This window comes from Lagenorhynchus albirostris, chromosome 16, assembly GCF_949774975.1.
Source record: "Lagenorhynchus albirostris chromosome 16, mLagAlb1.1, whole genome shotgun sequence".
Classification (NCBI taxonomy): domain Eukaryota; kingdom Metazoa; phylum Chordata; class Mammalia; order Artiodactyla; family Delphinidae; genus Lagenorhynchus; species Lagenorhynchus albirostris.
This window is the reverse complement of record NC_083110.1, coordinates 79,105,366-79,127,504: the sequence shown is the minus strand read 5'-3', so window position 1 is coordinate 79,127,504 and position 22,139 is coordinate 79,105,366. Positions and strand designations below refer to the sequence as shown.

The 22,139-nt window shown below is 42.0% G+C and overlaps 1 protein-coding gene and 1 pseudogene across 4 annotated transcripts in view; one reads left to right on the top strand and one right to left on the bottom strand.

Annotated features, from left to right (window-relative positions):
• DOCK1 (dedicator of cytokinesis 1) overlaps positions 1 to 22,139 on the bottom strand; it is a 529,068-nt gene that overhangs the window by 213,062 nt on the left and 293,867 nt on the right. The gene's annotated exons all lie outside the window — the stretch shown is intronic.
• LOC132507173 (acidic leucine-rich nuclear phosphoprotein 32 family member B-like) lies at positions 10,089 to 11,044 on the top strand (annotated as a pseudogene).

The window sequence follows — 22,139 nt, the reverse complement described above, 5'->3', positions numbered from 1 at the left end:
GACACGGGTTCGTGCCCTGGTCTGGGAAGATTCCACACGCCGCAGAGCGGCTGGGCCCGTGAGCCATGGCCGCTGAGCCTGCGCGTCCGGAGCCTGTGCTCCGCTAACGGAGAGGCCACAACAGTGAGAGGCCCGCGTACCGCAAAAAAAAAAAAAAAAAAAAATTTTAAACGTGTTTCACGAAGGCAAGTGCTTTGAAGAGGAATTCTCATTTATATGTTTCATTTCAAATATATCAATGAAAACAAACCTACTTCATCACCATTAAAAATTAAAGAAAAAGTAATCCTCCAATGATACTGCTAAATGACACTGGGCAAGAATTGTAGTAAAGACAGGAAGACGGATGACTTGATGGATTCTGGATGACTTTCATATTGGGGAGTATTCCAGCCAAAGAATCAATACTGTAAAGCAACATTATGAGGACGAGGATTTGGAGAAGGGAATGTAATTGAGAGCTGAGTGCTCTGTTTCAGAGGCAGGAGTGACGTGAAATAAATCCCCGTACGGATAAGTTCTTGGACAGATGAGGAGAAAGCTCTCGAGAACGCAAAGGCTTCCTGTTTTCAAGAGGGAAAGCCAATGGTGAAACATTTACAGGTTCTATTTGTTACAAGGAAATTTAAGAGAGAAAAATAGGGAGTCCAAAAAGATAACACAAATAATATCCCAAAATGTCATTAACTGCCCCAAAGCGTCCTCCAAAGTCTCTGTAGAGATGATGTTTGTGAAAATATACGTAGGGGGCTTCCACATAACAAATTTAAAACAATGAAAACACAAACTCATCTGTCTCTTCACATTAAACTGACAATAAAAAAAGTTTTTACAACTCACAAACCAGATAGCTAGTGGGGAGCAGCCGCATAGCCCAGGGAGATCAGCTCGGTGCTTTGTGACCACCTAGAGGGGTGGGATAGGGAGGGTGGGACGGAGATGAAAGAGGGAGGGGATATGGGGATATATGTATATGTATAGCTGATTTACTTTGTTATACAGCAGAAACTAACACGCCATTGTAAAGCAATTATACTCCAATAAAGATGTTTTAAAAAAAAAAACACCTCACAAACCCACAAAGACCAAGAGAATAAGAAGAGACACAACTACAGACAAGAGAATTCTGGAAGCTGATAAGTCGATGCAGGAATGGTTACCGGCTGCCCTGGAGGCAGGAAGGGAGTGAATATCTATCAGGAATCCTGTTGATTCTGGGCAGAGAACCCTAGGAAGGCTCAGAAACTGGAGGTGCCAGGTACTCAGAAAGCGAGGCTGCATGTCAGGTGGAAACCAAAAGCACTGATGTCTTTAAAACGTGGCCAATATGCCCACCCCAGCACATCCACCAGTGAGTGAGGGAAGCCCGCTCACTCCCGGCGGGGAACCACATGTTTATCCTCTGGACAAAGCAAAAGAGACAGTGTGGCAGGAGCCACCTGGCTGAGACTATCCAATGATAAGAAGCCAATCACTGGGGGCTTCCCTGGTGGCGCAGTGGTTGGAAATCCGCCGGCCAATGAAGGGGACATGGGTTTGAGCCCTCGTCTGGGAGGATCCCACATGCCACGGAGCAACTAAGCCCGCGCACCACAACTACTGACACTGTGCCCTAGAGCCTGTGAACCAGAACTAGTGAGCCCACGTGCCTAGAGCCCATGCTCCACAACAAGCGAAACCACCGCAATGAGAAGCCCATGCACCGCAACGAAGAGTAGCCCCTGCTCGCCACAACTAGAGAAGGCCCATGTGCAGCAACAAAGACCCAACACAGCCAAAAATAAATAAATTAAATAAAAGAAAAAAGAAGCCAATCACTGTAAACTCCCCACTCTGCTCGGCTCAGCTCCCAGCAAAGCAGCAAGGCTCAGCCCCTCCACCAGGCTTAGCCCCACAGCAAACTGGAACAGGAGACTGGAAGAATCCTCTTTGGAGAAACTGACCAGCACAAGAGCATACCTACTAACTTCCCATGGAGATTCTGACGGCGTGAGAGCCCAGCCCACAGTGGTTTGCCATGCAGTGAAGCCCAGCAGCCTCCAAGCTCTGTGAGAAAAGTCAACCAAGCGTTAATAAAGGAGACCTGAACAAACAAAAACAGAAGCCAGAGGAATGAAAGAAAATTTAGAAAATATAAGAAAATTCAAAGAACGATCATTATTTTCCTCAGGTAGATAGGAGATTATATCCATAAAACAAGAACATAATGTTATAAAAAGGAACAAAGACAAAGAAATGATTCTGGAATATTTCAGCTGTATTAGCAAAAATAAACATTTTAATAGAAGCGTTGGGATAAAAAACTAATGAAATCCTCCAAAAGTAGAACAAGAAGACACACAGAGAGAAAAAAAATTCCACTGACAAAAGTATCGAAAAAATACTTAAGAATAAATTTAACTTGGTCCCTGAAAACTAGAAGGTAGTGTTAAAGGAATAAAAGAGGACCTAAATTAATAGAAAGATATCCCATGTTCATGGATGAGAAGACTTAATATTGTTAACATGGCTATACTCTCTAAATTGAGGTACAGATTCAACCCAATCCCTATCAAAATTCCAGCTGGCTGCTTTGCAGAAATTGACAAACCAATCACAGATGATATTTTGCATAATTCTATTTCTAGAAAATGTCCGGGATGGGCAAACCTACAAAAGCAGAAAGTTAGACTTGTGATTGCCAAGGGCTGGAGGTTTGGGCGGAAATGGGGAGTGACTGCTATTGCGTACAGGTTTCCTTTGAAGATGATGACAGTATTCTAAAATTGATCGTGGTGATGGTTAAACAACTCTGTGCGTATAGTTAAAACCCTTAAATCGTTCCCATTAAATAGATGAATTTTATGGCATATAAATTAGATCTCAATGAAGCTGTCAAAAATTTTAAATAAAACTTAACTTAATTAAGAGATGTAAGATAATTTTTCTAAAGTGTCATGCATACACAAAATGAAAGGGCCCACTGTGTGTCAAGCACGACCCAGACTCATACTTGTGAGATTTTGGAACACTACGGATAGAACAATGAATCTCAAACATTCAAGAACAAATGAAAGGCAAAAAGAGTTGCAGGTGTGGATCGGGAATTGATCATGGAGGGGCCGGTGAAGGGGCAGCTAATTCTCAGGGCAAGTCAAACAATCTGTCCTTGTAAACCAAGTAATATACTATTCTGATTTAAAACAATAATAACCTACTTGGAAAACTCCTTCCAAATTCTATGATCCTTGTGAAATTGTTCTTTCTCTTTAGATTTGTGAAATAGATACAAGACAGTTTTCTTCACCGTTGCTTTGATTTCTTCGCTTACGTGTTTTCCCATCATAGGAAATTACTTAACCCTTTTAGGATGGGGGTTACAAGGAAGAAATGATAATGCAGATAGAACAATGGTGTAAAATGAAGGTAAGAAGACAGTGCCCCACGTGAAAAACATCAGAAGGCAAAAGTCACTGCTGTACTTTGCAGAGTATTTCACGTCTTGTTAATTAAATACGTGCTTAAGCATAATATACAACAAAACGGCTGAATCGGGTACTATTGTTAACACTGAGGTTCTTGAAAAAATAAATATTCACTCACATAATTTGAACTTGGTACATCTTTCCCAGAAATACAATCCATGGCGAAATTGAGGGCTGTCTTTTGTTCCCTTTCTCATTTAAAGATAAATTCAGTCCCATGAATCCTTTATCCAAAGTACAGTTAATTTTCACTTATTTAGTTTCCAAAATATTGCGATCCCTTATTTTATCAATATAAAGGACCACAGAGTGAGGGATGTTTGTAAAAAGAAGCTATACAAAATTAAAAATAGTAGAGTTGAGAAACTAATGTCATCTATTAGCTCTTTTACAACTACTAGCAACAAAATTAAACCTGAATCTTAAATTTTAATTGAATGCCAGTATTTCATATCATTGCAGACACTATAAAGAAAGAAATCTAATTTTAAAAACAAAATCATTTTCCATTTTACAGTGGCAGTAATTGTAAGAAGATGTTTATGGGACGAATATACCAAAAGGGACTATCTGGATCTTGTATTAATCATAACAACATTTGCTGCTTATTCAATATAATAAATTAAACACATATTCACATTCGTTATAAGGGATGAAAATAAATCACAATCAAATTTTATGTATACAATTTATACTTTATGTAATAATGAGGAATATATACTTTGTATACAACTTCTTGATAGAATTCATTTGTTGCTAACATAAGTCGGAGTATAGCAGAAAATTTTATATTTATTTCCATAAACTCAGAAAATCAGATAATTTAAAATAATCAGATTTTTCAAATGTTCTCCCATGATATATAGTAACTGTAAATACACTGTAATAGAAACAAGAGTAACTGAGTCTTAATAAAATTTTACCTCTGAAGGAGGATCAATGCTCTCCGTATTTTTTAAATTGACTTCTGTCCATAAAGGACACTATTACCATCACAGTTATAGATTAAAGTTGAAACTCTTTACTGGATGAAATGAAATTCCTCTATATGAATCATAAATGGATACTGTCCCTCAATATTATTTATATTGGTTACATGAGTCAGTGAGGAGAAAACTACGTCACATGCCAAGGGTTAAAAAAATTAATGAACCTTTAAGGAGAATAAAATATATTTGGGAATATGAGATTATTATATAAAAGAAACAGGGATGATCTCGCTTATAAGCTATTATTTCTTAGGAAATAGTGACTTATACATAAATAAATACATCTATTGTGCGCAGATACAGGCTCAAACGCCACACATCACATCACCCATAGCTCGTCTGCTTACGACTGCGTAAGCACCCAAAGTGATCTAGGCTCTAAGTGCCTTGAGGTTTATTTTCAAAATTTCCTACTATGGGGAAGTGGGACTCAATCTGGGGGGTACCCAAGAGAAATTGTGCAGAGCAATGTACCTGTCGAGCAGGTGTGTAAGAAAACACTGCAAGTATGAAGCACACCCCACTGGGGCTTCACGCCCATCTCATCTCCCTTCACCACAGTCCTGAGGAAATCGAAGGTCCCCAAGATTCGGAGGAGACGGAGCCACTTGGAATATCCATAAGGAAGTGTGGGGATAAGGCCAAAATGATGAAAAGAGTCAAAATGTTGCAGAGTATTAACAGGTGCAACGCTCAACTCACAAAGAGTGGGTGCTGTGTTGAAAGCATGGAGTTCCGGGGCTTGGTCAGGTGAGTAGACACAGCACCGCCCAGAAGGAGCACACACAGGGGGCCTGGGACCAAGGCAGGATGAAGAGGATGCTGGAAGAGGCTATCCTGGCCACAGTGGGACACCTGCGACACCCGAGTGTCACAATGAACAAGGAGAGCAATGGATTACAACACACGGAAAGTCCTTGAGTCTATGTTGATACATGAGCAAGGGGATTGGTGAGGCAGGTGGCCAGAGAGGCAAAGGTAAGGCTCTTTTCTTACAGACCAAACAATGTAGATGGAACAAAAAAAAATTAGGAAATCACCAGTTTCAGCTCCTAAAGCAATGGTTGATTCCAGCAAGGATCCTCAATGGGGGCTGAAACTATTAGGTCAAAGGTCCTTGGGGATGAAGATACTCAATCTGAAACTCACCCCCCCACACACTCTTCCTCATTACAGCTGTGCCCCCCGGTTCGATGGAATGTGAAGGACACATTATCGCTGAGGTAGTATTTTATGCCAAAAATGTTAAATCATGAGGAATAACTTTTTGAGGAAAACATCCTTACCCTAGCTTTTTTCAGGGGGTGTATAGAGGATATCAACTCCTTTTTACAGATAAGAGTATAGAGAGAGTTTAAGTCACCTGGCCAATACACAATTAGAAGATGAGAAGAGCAAGAAACAGCCCTCGGACCAAAGTTTAAGAAAAAAAAGGAAGACGGAGGAGGAGGGGGAAGAAAGGGAAGAAGGTGGAGGGGACGGGAGAGGGAGCAGCAGACAGCTCCAGATTATGGGACACTGGCCAAGACCACTGGCCTGGGCCCAGTGTCTGGGTACACACGCAAATGATGGCTATAATGGTGGTGGTGGTGATGATGACAGATAAAACACACAAGAACACTTTACAAGTCACGAAATTTGTACGCTAAAGTCACGAAACGTTCAAAACAGAGTCAAAGAATACCTAAAAAAACTGGAGATACATATTATGTTCATGCTTTGGAAGAATCAATATAGTTAGGATGCCAAGTGATCTACGGTCAGCAGGAGGTTATTGTAGAAATTAACAATCTGATTCTAAACTTTAAGTGGAAAAGCAAATAATGTGAAACAGCCAAAGAAATCTTGAATAATGTAAAAGGACACACACTACCTGCTTTTACGATTGACTATAAAACTACAGATATTAAGACTGTGCGGTACTGGTGAAAAAGGCCTATAGATGAAAAAACCTGACCGCACACATATGGTTAACAGATTTTCAACAAAGGTGTCAAGAAAATTCAATGAAAAAGTATAATCTTTTCAACAAGTGGTATTTTCAAATGGTACAATTAGACACATATGAAAAGTCTCAAACAAAAAGGCAGGGGGTGGGAGAGAGAATTGATCCTCACCCTGCATCATATACAAAAATCAATACAAAATGTAACATAGACATAAATGCAAAACCCCCAAAACAGCAGAACTTCTAGAAGAAAACACAAGGAAAACCCTTCTGACCTTGGATTTGGCATATACTTCCTGGGATACAAAAAGCATGAAACATAAAAGAAAAAAATGACCAAAAGAACTTCTTCAAAATCAAAAACATTGCTCTTTGAAAGACATTGAAAAGAAGGTGAAAAGGTAGACGGCAGAACTGGAGAAAATATCTGCAAAACACACCTTAGACAAAGGGCTTGTATCCAGAATATATAAAGAATTCTGAAAACTCAATTAACAACCAACCAAATCGAAAAACTGGCAAAAAAATTTAAAGAGACATTTCACTTAAAAGGAGATACAAATGGCTGAGACAGACATGAAACCATGTTCAGTGTCACTAATAATTAGGAAAATGCAAATTAAAACCACAGTGAGATACCACTACACACCTATTAGAATGGCTAAAGTTTAAAAAAAAAAAAAAAAAAGCAGGAAGTTGCAGAACAGACATTCTCCTATGTTGCTGGTCTGAAGGCAAAAGGATACAGACATTTTGGAAAAGGTTTGGCAGGACCCAACCTTCCTGCTTCTAGGTATTTACCCAAGAGAAATGAAAACATATATCCACACAAAGACCTCTATACAAATATTTATAGACAGTCTTAGTCTTAATTGCCAAACATGGAGACACCTTCCATGTCTATTACCTAGTAAGTGGATCAACAGACCGTGGTAAATCCACATGACGGAATAGTACTGCGCAATACAATGGACCTACTACTGAATAAATAAATGTGCATCGTTCTCAAACACCAAGGGTTTCTTTTGTTTCAAAGAAAAAAAACCTGTGCTAACTGAAAGACGTCAACACAAAAGGCGACACAGTGTATCAATTCATTTATGTGACATTCTAGAAACCCAAAACTACAGTGACAAAGGGGAGACGGTTGACTCCAGAGGGGAATGATGAGGGACTTTTTCAGGCATATCACAATCCTCTAAATTTGTATTTGGTGGTGATTACACAACTGTATATATCCATCAAAATTCAGAACTAAAAAGGGTGAATTTTACTGTATGATCATATATATATATGTATATATGATCACACAGTAAAAAGAAGAAGATATATATATATATATAAAGAAGAAAATTTGAAAATCATAAAATCCCCATAAGATGATATGCAACTAATATTGATATTCTGCTGGATTCATTCTTGCTCTCACATATATAGAAAGAGACTACTTTTAATGAACATTGGATCATACCTCAGTTACTGTAGCTTTAGCTTTCAAATGGTTTGTTATCTGTAGTACAAGTCCTACATCACTACCCTTGGTTTTCACATTTCCCTGAGTGTCCATGCCAATCTGTTCTTTCACATGAACTTTAGAACCACATTACTGAGCGTGAAACAAGTCCCACTGGAATTGAAATTGAGGTGGCACTGAATTTTTAAATTCATTGTGAAGGCTTATGATAGCAGCCTTCTCAATGACACGCACCCAGTGTCTCTCCATTTGTTCAAGTCTCTTTTGATGCCATTCAGGAATATTTTGTGATTTTCATCATATGGATCTTAAACGGCTCTTGTATTATTGTTCCTAGTGGGAGGAGAGCTTTTTCTCCAAAAAGCTTTAAATTTTTCTCTATATTTTTATTTGTATACTTGGGAAAACCATTGACTGTCAACTTGCAGAAATCTGTCATCACTCCCTGTAGTCTTTGTTATGGGGGGTGTGTGGAGGGGGGCCTGGGGAGAGATGTTGAAACAGACCAAGCCAACATCTGTCAACAATTTTGTGTTGTCCTTTCCAATCGCTATAAACTGTATTTCTGTTTCTGGACCTACTACACAGGTCCTCACCACCAAGACGATGGCAAGTTGTAATAAGAGCCAGCATCTTTGGGGTTTTTTTTAGAGATTTTAATGGGCATGCATGCCCTTAGGGTCTAATGTGTTATTTTTATTTTTTAATTGAGATTTAATTGACATAGTTTAAGGCATACAATATGTTGATTTCATACATTTATATATTGCAATACAATCACAACTTACGGTTAGCTAACACACCTATCATGTCCCATAATTGCCATTTTTATGGGTGGTGAGAATATTTAATATCTAGTCTCCCGGATATTGGCTTAAGATAGACCTTAAGATGTTAAGGAAAATTCCTAACCTAGAGATCTTCTCTGACAAAATATGTGAAGCTAAACAAAAAGGATTATGGATATTACTAAAATATAAGAGTTTTATATTGAAGGGCAAAAAGATCCAGCAATAGAATTACGCATCAAAAGAGCACACAGGGGGCTTCCTTGGTGGCGCAGTGGTTGAGAGTCCGCCTGCCGATGCAGGGGACACGGGTTCGTGCCTTGGTCCGGGAAGATCCCACATGCCGCGGAGCGGCTGGGCCCGTGAGCCATGGCCGCTGAGCCTGCTCGTCCGGAGCCTGTGCTCCGCAACGGGAGAGGCCACAACAGTGAGAGGCCTGCATACTGCAAAAAGAAAAAAAAAAAAAAAAGAGCACATAGGGATGCTGTTAAATTTTACTAAGGGGGCAAGAAAGGTACCACCCCCCAAAATAAGTATGTAAGGCCAAGCTATAATAAAACAAAACTTAGAAGAGGGACATTTCTTTATAAATCCCATTTCCTAGGAAGGGCATCGTCTAACAAACATTTACAGAGGCACACTGTGTTAGGCACTATTCCAGAAGCCCTCATGAAACTCACATTCTATTGGCCAGAGTGTGTTGACAGGGAGCTTACTGTCAGCTAAATTTAAACAAGAGTTTCACTCAACCCTGACAAGTGAAGCTCTTGTTTAAAGCTCCTTAGTATCTTAAGGAGACCCTCTGGTACTTGCTCTGAGGTATCATCATGCACCTGGCAAGTATACACTGTAGATACTGTCACATCACATTTTGCAAAAACAAGACAAAACCAAAACCCCTTCCAAGATGTTGAGAAAAATATTCAACGGGATATCAATCAAAATATACAGCGAGTACCCAGAGTTATGTACACATTATTCACATCTATCTATTCCTACACAGACTTAATGAAAATACTAGAAGAAGCCGTTCCCCTACTCTTCTCAAAATTTAGAGCTGTGTCTTGTAATTACCAATCATAATGGTGACCACCACAGTTTTAATTAGGGAATATAAAACACTGTTTTCTTAAGATTAATCTCTTTAAACCAAATTCACATATTCTGAAGATTAATGTTTTAACATGACAATCACAGACATTTCAGGTACCTGACTCACGCATAAAAATAAAAAGGAGGCACCGGCTCCAGCTCCAGGAGCTCCGCTCGCCTGCCGGCACGCCGCACACCACCCACCGCCCGGGACCGCTCAGACCCCTTCCGACAGCCCTCCCTGCGCAGGCTAGGACGCCTCTCACCCGTCCCCCGACCCCGCCGCGGAAAGTTAAGTTTGAAGACCCGGGGTGGGGGGGTGGGGAGAGAAACATGGACATGAAGAGGACGATCCACCTGGAGCTGAGGAGCTGCACCCCGGCAGCTGTTCAAGAACTTGTCCTGGACGATTGCACATCAAATGACGGGAAAATTGAGGGTTTAACGGCTGAATGTGTGAACTTAGAGTTCCTCAGTTTAATTAATGTAGGCTTGATTTCCGTTTCAAATCTCCCCAACTACCTAAATTGAAAAAGCTTGAGCTCAGTGACAATTGAATCTTGGGAGATCTGGATAGGTTAGCAGAAAAACTTCCAAATCTTACACATCTAAACTTCAGTGGAAATAAACTGAAAGGTATCAGCACCCTGGAACCTTTGAAAAAGTTGGAATGTCTGAAGAGCCTGGATCTGTTTAACCTTGAGGTTACTAACCTGACTGACTTCGGAGTTCCCGCCCCAGCTCACGTACCTGGTTGGCTATGACCGAGAAGACAGTGAAGCCCCTGACTCAGATGCTGAGGTGGATGGTGTGGGTGAAGAAGAGGATGAAGACGAAGACGAAGACGTAGAAGGGGAGGATGAAGACGAAGTCAGTGGGGAGGAAGAATTCGGGTATGATGGAGAAGCTGATGAAGATGAAGACGGGGGCTTCCCTGGTGGCGCAGTGGTTGGGAGTCCGCCTGCCGATGCAGGGGACACGGGTTCGTGCTCCGTCCGGTCCGGGAGGATTCCACATGCCGCGGAGCGGCTGGGCCCGTGAGCCATGGCCGCTGAGCCTGTGCTCCGCAACAAGAGAGGCCGGGACAGCGAGAGGCCCGCGCACTGCGATGAAGAGCGGCCCCCGCTCGCCGCAACTAGAGAAAGTCCTCGCACAGAAACAAAGACCCAACACAGCCAAAAATACATAAATAAATTTATTTTAAAAAGATGAAGATGAAGATGAGGAGGAAGAAATCGGGAAAGGTGAAACGAGGAAGAGAGAAACACGATGAAGGCAAAGATGATTAAGACCCCAAATAACCTGCAAAAAAGAACTGTTCAGTATTGGCTGGACTGCTCACAGGGATTTGGTAGCTGTTTAAGAAAAAAAGAAAAAGGTAGCTGTGATCACAAACCCCAGGACACCAACCCACCCAAAGAGCCAAAGAACAGTTTCTGTGACATTCCACCGTCCTCCATTTAGTCCCTCTTAGAAATCCACCACCAAGCTTGGGGACTTCACCTCAACAAAATTATAAGCGTTGTTAGGTTTTTGTGTAAGACTTGCTGTAGCGTGGACAGCTGTGATTTGTGAGTCGACCGTCCGTGGCTGCCAGTTACACTGAGAATGTAACAGCATTTTTACGTTCTGTACAACAAAGAATCTTTGTAAATAAAATCTGAACGTTTAAAAGAAAGACAGAAAGGAAGCACCACAAATCACATTGGTTTCCCTTCACCTGAACCCAAACCTCTAATCGCAGGTCACACTGAGACAATCTACATTGGGAGCCACTCTTCAACAGATGTTTAGCCAAGATTTTTTTTTTTATTAATCTTGATCAGACAAGATCTTAACAGCATGTAGTGGAAGGTAAATCCACAGAGTCGTACTATAATGACGAATTTTAATTATTCTCCAGAATCACTCCTTGTTTGCAAAATTGAGTATGTTTTTCACAAGCTAGTTCTCTGGCTACACAGTTAAAAGTGCAAAATGTAGTGATCCTAGCTCCTGCCTCAACAAGAAGTACACGGGATAATGAAGCCCACTAGTTTTGAATTTAAATCAGCTGTTTTGGGGTCATGAAGGGGCAACAAGCAGAATTCTAGACTGATCAGTTAAAGAGGAGCACGGTCAACAGGAGGTATTTGTTTGAAAGAATTGGAAACTTCACACAACTACATGGGAATTCTGGAAAGGAAAGCACCATTATTGGGGATGAAACTATTATCACAAATAATAATTTCTAATGTCGACCAATGAATGGGCCTACAAGGCCATCCATGAGCTGCCCCCCTCTCCACAAAATACTCCTGACTCCATCTCTGATATGAGCTGAACTTGGTCCCCCCTCCCCTGCAAATTCATATGTTGAAGTCCTAACCCCCCAGAGCCTCAGAATGTAAATGTATTTGAAGATGGGGTCTTTAAAGAGACAATTAAGGTAAAATAAGGTCATTAAGGTGGCCCTCATTCAATATTACTGGTATTCCTTAACGAAGAGAAGATTAGGACACACACAGAAGAAGGGCCACGTGAAGATGCAATAAGAAGACGGCCATCTACTAGCCAAGGAGAGAGACTTCAGAAGAAACCAACTCAGCAGGACACCTTGATAGTGGACTTCTGGCCTCTAGAACGATAAGGAATGAATTTTGGTTGTTTAAGCCACCCACTCTGTGGCTTTTGTTATGGCAGCCCTAGAACCTAATGTAACCTCATGGCTTCAGTCACAGTCTCCATGGGGTCTCAGAACTTGCCCAGCTTCTCCCCTCAAGAGGCTGCCCTGCCTGTGTCCTCTGATGAAGGCTCCTCCCCAAGAAGACCACCTCACTCCCAGCCCCTTCTTCCAGCACGTGGCTCCAAGGCCTGCTTCCCCAGCGCTGCTGCTGCTGCACCCCACTTAAAGTGGGGCCCCCGCTCAGGCCCCAGCACACCCCATCCTCTCACACCACCTTCTCCTGCAGGAGTTACCTTCACACACATTCACGTAATCTACCTACTTATTAGAATTGTTGTTGATCAACTCTCCCCACTGGAATATAGACTCCAAGAGGGCAGGGATCACCGTTTCACTTGCCAACCAAGCTCTAATGCCAAGAAAAGAGCAATAAATCCTTTGACGAAGCAGACTGAATGCCCATGATGTTGTCATTAAAAAAAGAAAAATTAAAGTGAAAAAAGGCCTAATATAAAACAAATAAAAGGGAAATTATTCAGTCCAGCAAAGGCCATAATTGGAAATAAGGACAGACTGATAATATCAATTAAAAACAATGTACTTCTAATGAAGTTATCAATTTCTTTCTAGTCTTTTTAAAGATCCCTAAACCTACTGCTAAGTAACACTTTTCTAAAGAAATTCATGTACCAAAGTATTTTTTACAATCAACTTGAAATGTATGTTCTGAGACGCTGACAATACTACCAGAATTTTTTTGGTATCTAATAGTACTGAATTCACGTTAGTTAGCAAAATGTCTCTGTGGTGGGGTTTGCTGTGAGCGCATCTGAATGTAAGAAACTACCTTGGGGATTCGCCATCTACCTTTTCTCTAAAGAGAGCTCTCTCTCTGGGTTATCATATTCAAAGCAAATTTAAACACTGTGTCCTGGAAAAAAAGAATTGCCAGGTGAGTCTTAAAGCAAAGCTGCCTGGTCATTTAACGGGCGTTGCATTGATAACGACAACCTGATATGCTAGAAAATTTGTGCACTTTTGTACATGGAGTAAAAGCCCAGGGCCCTGTTGTAAGACATGGTCTGGGAGTCTGTTTACTGGGCAGTAATAGGTGTGTACAGGTGCAGCCCGTGGCTTCCATCCCACGCAAAGCTTCACCTGAGTCACGTCACGTCACTGTAAGCCTCCATCAAAACACAGGGCAAAGGCAAAAACCAAACAAGAGCGCGATGGTAGCCACCAGGCGATCACAATGCAGCCACGTAATCCAGCAATAATGAGGAAGCAGAAAACCTCATTTTGCTCACAGGCTTTGTATAGCGTTTGAGAGAACATTCCGCCAAGCGCACCGTGCTGCTCCCCGCCCCACAGATGAGAGAGAAAGAGTCTTCCCAGCCACCTGGGGACCCGGGCACATTCCCGAGACTCAGGCACACCTTTCTGGAGGGTCTCCTCATCTACACTCCATCAGGAAGGAGAGAAGCCCTGCAGCCAGATGATTCAACTCCCCTTCCCTCTACAGCCTGTGAGCAAAATCCATTCGTACGAAAAACAGGCAAGGGCAAATGTGGCTCGTTTTGAAATATTAAAATTAGCGTCATAGAACACAGAATGCAGTGAAGAGTGTGCTGAAGCCCAAAGGACATTAACCCAGCATGTGTATATCACCATTTAAAAACAAGTTTGCTTTGAAAGAACAGAGAAATTCAATAACATACAAAGAAATACGTGTGATCAAGGAGATCGTTATAATCTGACAGAGAAAAGAACATATTTATTTATTATTTTGAGATGCTAATGGCTTCAATGAAATTCTGAGAAAATTTTGATATAATTAGAGTCTTGTTAGGATAATGAGGTATTTATATGGTTCACATTTCTTGTGTATTTGATAAGTCCTTACTTTGGCATAATTGCTATGAAATAAATTTCTATAAAGTCAAAAACATAAAAAGAATAAAATCACCTTCAAATTTCTAATACTTTCATGATTTTACCAGATGGAAAATCTACTCGGTTACTAACAAGTATCAGTTATAGGGTAGGCAGTAAAATTCAAGCTGAGGGTTATAAAGGTAATGGGGAAGAGGTCAGTCAGAGCTCAGGAACATCCAATACAGCACGTTTATGCAAGGCTCAAAAAGTCCTACCTTGTCGCATGTAACTCGGAGGGAGCTGAGGCGGATTGCGAGGAACCCATGCTCAGCCCAGCCTGAAAGTCACCCCAAGATTTGGCTTCCAGATCTGACTGTGTCTGAGCCGCAATGAAACCTCACCATCAGCGCCCCAATGGGAGAGTCACAAATCAAAGGAGGCTCATCCTGATTCTGCCAGCATGGAAGGAAGCGTGAGATTCTCACTGCCTGGAACCCTGAGACCAGGAGGAAGGCTTGGGCATCACTACGGCCCCGCCCCTTTCTACACACTACCTGCCCTTTATCACTGGCCATGAAGTAAGCCTTTTCCAACCAGAGGGCAGCATTTCCAGCCCAGGAAGAGCAGGGTAATTTCCGGGGGAACCAGAATCGGGGGTTCCCGATGTCCAGAGCATCGCTGCAGCCAGGCATTTCAGATAAAGGGCTGCTGGCGGACGGCTCAGGATGAAGCCGGTAGAGGACGAGAGAGCCCACCTCACATCCATTTCTCGTCTGCTTTCTGCCCATCAGGTGGGTGCTCAGGGCATGTCTGAGGATACAGAACGGAGGCCTTAGGAACACCGCTTGTAAAATGCGGTCGCCAACCATGCTGCAGCTGAGGGAGGCCCACACTGGCAGAGAGTTACAAGTCTCAATCACCTTCCCCCTGCCCTGGGAAGCTCTTATGATGGCCAGGTGTCTTCACCTAGCAAGTATATTCGTGCTGCCCTGACCCCGAAGAGAGGGTGTCCAGGACAGCAGCTCTGGAGCAACAAGGACAGACTGAGCCAACTGCAGCAGATAAAGGAGAGGACAGGCAGGGCAACTGATTACAGGTGTGTTCTTCAGAGAGCAATCGAGAGCTACCTGGTGAGTGGGAGGGGTCAAGAATGGCCACATGGGGGAGCTGACTGTACACTAGGACCTCGGAATCATCCACTCACTCATCAACACACACATGCATCACTACTTGCTACAGGTCAGGTCCTGTGTTGGGGCTTGGAATATGAATGGAGATAAGCCACAGGTGCCTGCCCCGGTGTCTGGTGAGAAAAGACCCATTAAAGAGCAGTTGTGTTAGCGTGGCAGGGTCAAGATGGGGTGACACGGGTGCTGGGGGGAAATGGAACAGGGGCACCCAGCCCGGTGGAACTGGGGAGAGAAGTGGGAGAAATTCAGTCCAGGCAGAGATGCTCCCTAATCACAATGGTGAAGGTCCCAGGAGCCTGGGAGCTGGGAGCCCAACAGGCCCCTTTATGGGAACTGGTCAGAGAGGCAGAAAGTAAGATAGAAGCAAAGACACGGCAGGGGCCTCAATGCTCAACTTTATTTGCCTGCAAGTTTCCTGTGTCTTCTACATAGTTATTCTCTTTGCCAATTAGATCCTACTCCAGTCCACAAGTACGATCAATATGATGGGGATAGAAAGTTGCCTATTAGGAAAATTTCAAAACATCAACAACTTTGGTGCTCACTTAGAAAGGAGCATTTTGTATTAACTACTTCTTACGTTTGACAGGTTTTATCTGGCTTTCTCTTTGCATACTCTTGTACAGAAATGCAAATCCTTCCCTGGCAATTACAGAGTGAAATAGTGGAAAAGATACTTTTGTAACAACTTGTAATTTTCTAAGCTATGTATCCAACAGCTAGAACTCAGAAGGCTAACTTCTCTGCATTCTTCCAAAGCAACCCTCACTCCTTGGAGAGAAATCCTTCAATCTAATTGTAGTTAATTAGACAAAACTGATTAAGCCCTGCATTTGGTTGCCAGCAGTCTGGATCAACATGAGAGGGTGAACAGAATAAACAAGGAAAAGGACGGGCTTGGCTGCATCCTATGTTGTGCCCTTTCTCTGGGATCTAAAAGGAAAGAATGGTGATCGGAGAAAATGTCAAGATTCACATAGCGGAGGGCGCACCATGGCTCACCTGTCCTCTTCAGGGAGGTCTCTGACACGCCCCCCTCTTGCCTGTAGCATTGATGCAGCAAGTGGGGCAACTGCTGTGCTTGACTAAAACTTGTTCCGTTCCAATAAAACACTCAATTATAAAAATTTTTTAAAGTCCGTTCAGTACTTAGAAAATTCAGTTACGAGGGGCCTGCAAACAAACTACAATTCTTGTTCCCATCTATTACTTTGTGTACTTCTGACACATAACAACATATGAATTCCAAACCTCTCTAATTCAGATTTACTGGCAGAGAGAGAATAGAGTTAATCGGTGGAAAATGTGAATTTCAGGATATATTTTGTAAACACTGATTTTATGTACATAAAGGAACTTACTCAAAAATAGATTACAAAAGTATATATAGTAATTTTTCTGATACTTCTAATTTAACGGTTACATATAACTTTTTCTTATTCCAACAGCACAGTTAACATGTTCAAGTTCATTAAAATGTATTTTAACTTTCTACTAGTTCGAGTTTAAGCAAATTTTTTATCATATACACTCCTTTTTGCCCTTCCACAAAACTCCTGCTTTAAAGTCTCGCTTATTTTTATTTGAAATTCTTTACTACAAATAACTTAAGCCACGGTAAAAGAAAAATGTAAACACATTTTAAAAGTGTTTCTTAATAGTCCTTCTCCATCCTAAAAAAAATAGTCCAGTTATCTTTGGATATAATTAAAACAGGATATTTTTTCTTATTAAATAGTTAATGGGACTTCCCTGGTGGCACAGTGGTTAAGAATCCACCTGCCAATGCAGGGAACGCGGGTTTCAGCCCTGGTCCGGGAAGATCCCACATGCCGCGGAGCAACTAGAGCACATGAGCCTGCGCTGTAGAGCCTGAGAGCCACAACTACTGAAGACCGCGTGCCACAACTACTGAAGCCCACGTGCCTAGAGCCTGTGCTCCGCAACAAAAGAAGCCACCGCAATGGGAAGCCCGTGCACCGCAACAAAGAGTAGCCCCCTTTCACTGCAACTAGAGAAAGCCCATGCACAGCAACAAAGACCCAACACAGCCAAAAATAAATAAATAAATTGGAAATAATTTTTTTAAAAAAGATTGCTTTGAAAAAATAGTTAATGGGTTATCAAGAAAACCTGGTTTTCCAGGGACAGAAAGTAAACACATAAATTTTTAAGAAGGCGCATGTGAGCCCAAAGCATAGCTATAAACATATACCAAGAAAACATCAGTATCTTATTTTTCTTGCGAGTCTCCAAGTCATTTTGATAAGCTAAGTAGCAGAAAGCAAACCTCAGCTGGTCCGTAGTCCCTCCTGATAAACGCTTATGGTGAAAAAAGGCAAACTGCTGATCCGGGAGTGTGTGTACGGAGATATGGAGAGACCAATGACAGAAAGGTGATTTATTAAGCTAATTACACAATTACTTTCAACAAGCCATTTGTAAGCACAAATCTTGATAAAAAATAAATGCTGGAAACATCAGCGTGTATAAAGTGCGACATCTGTACCCCTCTGTGCTGCTCCTGGAAGCTCAGATACAGCGACTTCCCTCCCTACACCCATGGGTAAAGACGACAAAGACAAAAATACTGACTGATGCTATTAGAACAGCATCTCCCTGATCCAATGTAAGTGAAGTAAAGAGTGTCTGTCAAGCACTCTCACCATAACAGTACTTTGTTGTCCAGCAGGCCGGGCTACACGTGCTTCAGCTTTCCACTCTCCTCCGAATAAGGCCTCAAAACAGAAAAGCTGGGCTTCCCTGGTGGCGCAGTGGTTGAGAATTTGCCTGCTAATGCAGGGGACACGGGTTCGAGCCCTGGTCTGGGACGGTCCCACATGCTGCGGAGCAACTGGGTCTGTGAGCCACAATTACTGAGCCTGCGCGTCTGGAGCCTGTGCTCCGCAACGAGAGGCCGCCATAGTGAGAGGCCCGCGCACCGCGATGAAGAGTGGCCCCCGCTCGCCGCAACTAGAGAAAGCCCTCACACAGAAACGAAGACGCAACACAGCAAAAATAAATAATAAATTAATTAATAAACTCCTACCCCCAACATCTAAAGAGAAAAAAAAACCAGAAAAGCTGAGCTTCACAAGATGTAGACCGTCCTCCCAAAGGTTTAGTTCAAGAGTCTTTAAGTGAAAAAGCACTGAGCCCTACATCAAATTAAGGAAGTAACTGAAGGAAACTCAGTAAAGATAAGCCATAAGGTGCAAGTTCCACACAAGAGATCATCTTTTTAAGACATTGTGACTCCAAGAGCTGCACATTAAACCACTTGCTGGGTATAGCTTCGCATCACTCCCTCTGGACGAACCTTAAACTACTGTACCTTTAAATCAACTGAGAAAGGCAGCTGCTCGTTCACCCAGGAAGATACAATGAAGATCAATCCAGGACACAGGAGTGGAAGGAACTTTAACCAGATGACATCTTTGAACATTTTTGGTTCTGTAACTTATCCCTAATGCTCCTAGCATTCATTCTGAAATCCATACCCTGGGCCGGAGACTGTGGGAGAGGCTGAGGATACAGAAATATGAAGACACAGTCTCAAGGCTTGAGAAGCTCCAACAGTAAAGGTGGGGACAGTGTGAACAATGAACGGGGCTGCATCAGTGACAGTCAAAATGGTAAGAGTTGGTCTACACCTGCCACTGGTGTAGGCTGGGGACATGGTCAGTATCACAGAGCAGGTTGGGCTGGGACAGAGATGAGACAGAAGGTAAGGAAGACAGGGTCTCACTCAGCACTGCAATCAAGGGGGCTGAGAAGATGACCAGGGGATTCCACACCAAGGAACGCTTTCAAAGCCAGCCCTGATTGTCTAGAGTAGTAAAATCCACAGAGACAGAAAGTAGAAGGGTGCTAGGGTACCAGGGGCTGGAGGAGGGGAGAAGGGAGGGTTAGTGATTAATGGGTATAAGAGTTGCAGTTTGCAAGGATGAAAAGAGTTCTTCAGATGCATGGTGATGATGGTTGCATAACAGTGTGAATGTACTTAATGTCATTGAACTGTACACTTAGAAAGGTTAGATGGTACCTTTTGAGTTGTGTATATTTCATCACAATTAAATTTAAAAAAATTAATTAGCTCCAACAAGACCTAGTACTCCCTCCCCTTTATAGACAAAATGGCCAAGATGTGAGTGAGTAGAATGATGGGAGATAAGGAAGTTAGCCAAAAGCTAAGTACATAACCCCCAAAGAGCTTAACCAAAACCTTTACTTCTTTAGGGCTGCTTCGAACAGATCATGAATCCACATGTTCACACTTGTTAGGACTTGCAGAGTATATTTCAGCAAGTCCAGTCCAACCACAGTGCACTGACAGTTCCTTCTTTATCCCCAATCTTCTTGAACCTAAAAGGAAAACCTTAGGGCAAATCCACAGACCCAACTCTGAATCTGGAGAATTAAATAAACAATATCTAGAAGTTTGAGCTTAATAACTGATTATCCTTTGATTGGGAAATAAAAGCACAAAATAGGAGGAAAAAATAAGGAAAGGACCGTGAATTTCAATGTGACAGAGACAACGGGCATCAACGGTGCAGAGAGTATAGAGACATGTGAACTTTGCAAAAGCCCTGCTTTGTCTCAGTGCAAACGGTAGGGGATCATTGCCAACAGCATCCTTGGCTGGTGGAGTGAGAAAAGTTTGATAAGCACAGGTGTGGGCAGGAGATTAGACGGGATAGAGGTCAGAAGCTACCTGTCCGAGTCATTGGCAGCAAGCTAAGTAAGTTACCAGTTTTTCTCATTTAAAGAAGATTCCTCCCCCACCCCCAGCCAAAAAGTTAAAAAAAAAAAAAGGTTCCTCCAGTTCAAAATGTTATGACTTGATGATTCCATTTTGAACCAAAGTTATTTACCTGGCTCTACTATTAGTGAACCAAAAAAAAAAAAAAAAGCAGATTCTACTTTGACACAACAATATTTTCAATTGTGCGTCTCACATGTACTACTGCACATTAAGTCAAATTATGCTATTTCTATAAAGGAAATCCCTATTCAAATATTTTGATGTTCTTTTAGATTAATGAAAGTAATTATATTCTAAAATTTTTAATATCTCATAAAAATATTTTCCATGTGGCATTTTTCCCACTGATACATGGCACCAACATACAAGAAAACTTTGTTCTTCAACATGCAAAAGCATATATGAGCACACTCACATTGCCAGTATGTCAGCATTACATGTCTGAAGCATGGCTTTGCCATTATTTCCATGAGGATCTCCAAACAGATGAGAAATTGGTAAGTGAACTTAATATTTATTCACTGGAAATCTTTTCAAGATATATCTTTGTTGTTTTTTTTTTTAATATATAGTAGAATGAGAAATCCCTAGGAGCTCAGAACCTCCTGGCAAAGCACAGTATGCTCAACAGACACACAGTAGGATTCTCATCCTTTTGGCTTCTGGAAAATTAGCATACTATCAGTTTATGAGAATTATGATCCAAACACAGTGTCACTAATGAAATAACACCCAGCGTGAAACTGCTTAAACCGCTTACACTATCCAGTTCCAAGGAAGTAATGTGCAGAATCCAATTAAAAGACCAGTTTTCATCTCCTTAAAGCTGGAAATCAGGGACAAAGGCAAGTTACATTGAAAGGAGAGGGTCTCAGCAGGTGTCCCATGAGTGGGTTCTTGGTACAATGGCACGAGATGCCTGACTTTGGAATGTGTCTTACTTTTCCCCACCCTCACCTTTTCTCTCCTCCTCCCCCCTCCCTCTGTATTATACTAAAGCTCCTCTGAGGCCAGGGAACAAGGCTGATGGGTGCAGCACTGAATGCCTAGCACTTAGAACATGGGAATGTGGTAATCACCTAATAAATATGGCGACAAGTGAATGAGTACCTCCTCCAACTGTCCCCTGTACTACCCTCTGGCCAGACGACAGCTGGAGGGAAGAGGAGAAATGATGGTCAGTGAAATGATGGTCACTGCTCTTTGGCCTTGACTGGATCAGAACTATAGGATGAGCTGTGCAAGAACACCAACCCCTGCCCCTGATACAGACTCAACGATGGAAAGGTGATGGCTGCAACCAGCAACTGGGAGGCCACTTCCCCGACCAATGATTCCTCCCCTTAAAATTCTGCTCAAACCTTCGCCTGACTCCAGCCATTATTCCTAGCAGAGCTTGCCCATCTGACAACCGAAGGCTTCTATAAATTCCTCTGTCTGGCTACAGTTGTGAACACGTTGTTCTGAAGGCCAAAAATTTTCCAGCAGCAGGCAAGAGCATTTAGAAAATTAATGAACCAGAATTCTATTACCAGTAAAATCTTGCTTTAGTATGAGGACCAGTCTGGGTGCTCACTGTGGGACTGGGTATCTCAATAGTTGGCAAAATGGAATATGGAATATTGCCAAGAGGAAAAGTGATGAAATTCAAACATACTCGTAGAAATGTAAGCTCCTGACCATTTACTGAGATCCATGATTGGCTTAGAATCAAGACAACATGTTGCTTACAAACATAATGAACAGTAATACATAAATAGACACTTCAATTTTTTCTGATTAGTAGATAGCATTTCATTTTTAGCTTTTAAGCTTGCGCTTTAAATTTGATTTTCTGTTTTGTTCATCCAATCTCCCAAATTGACACGTTTAAGTCCTCCTTTAAA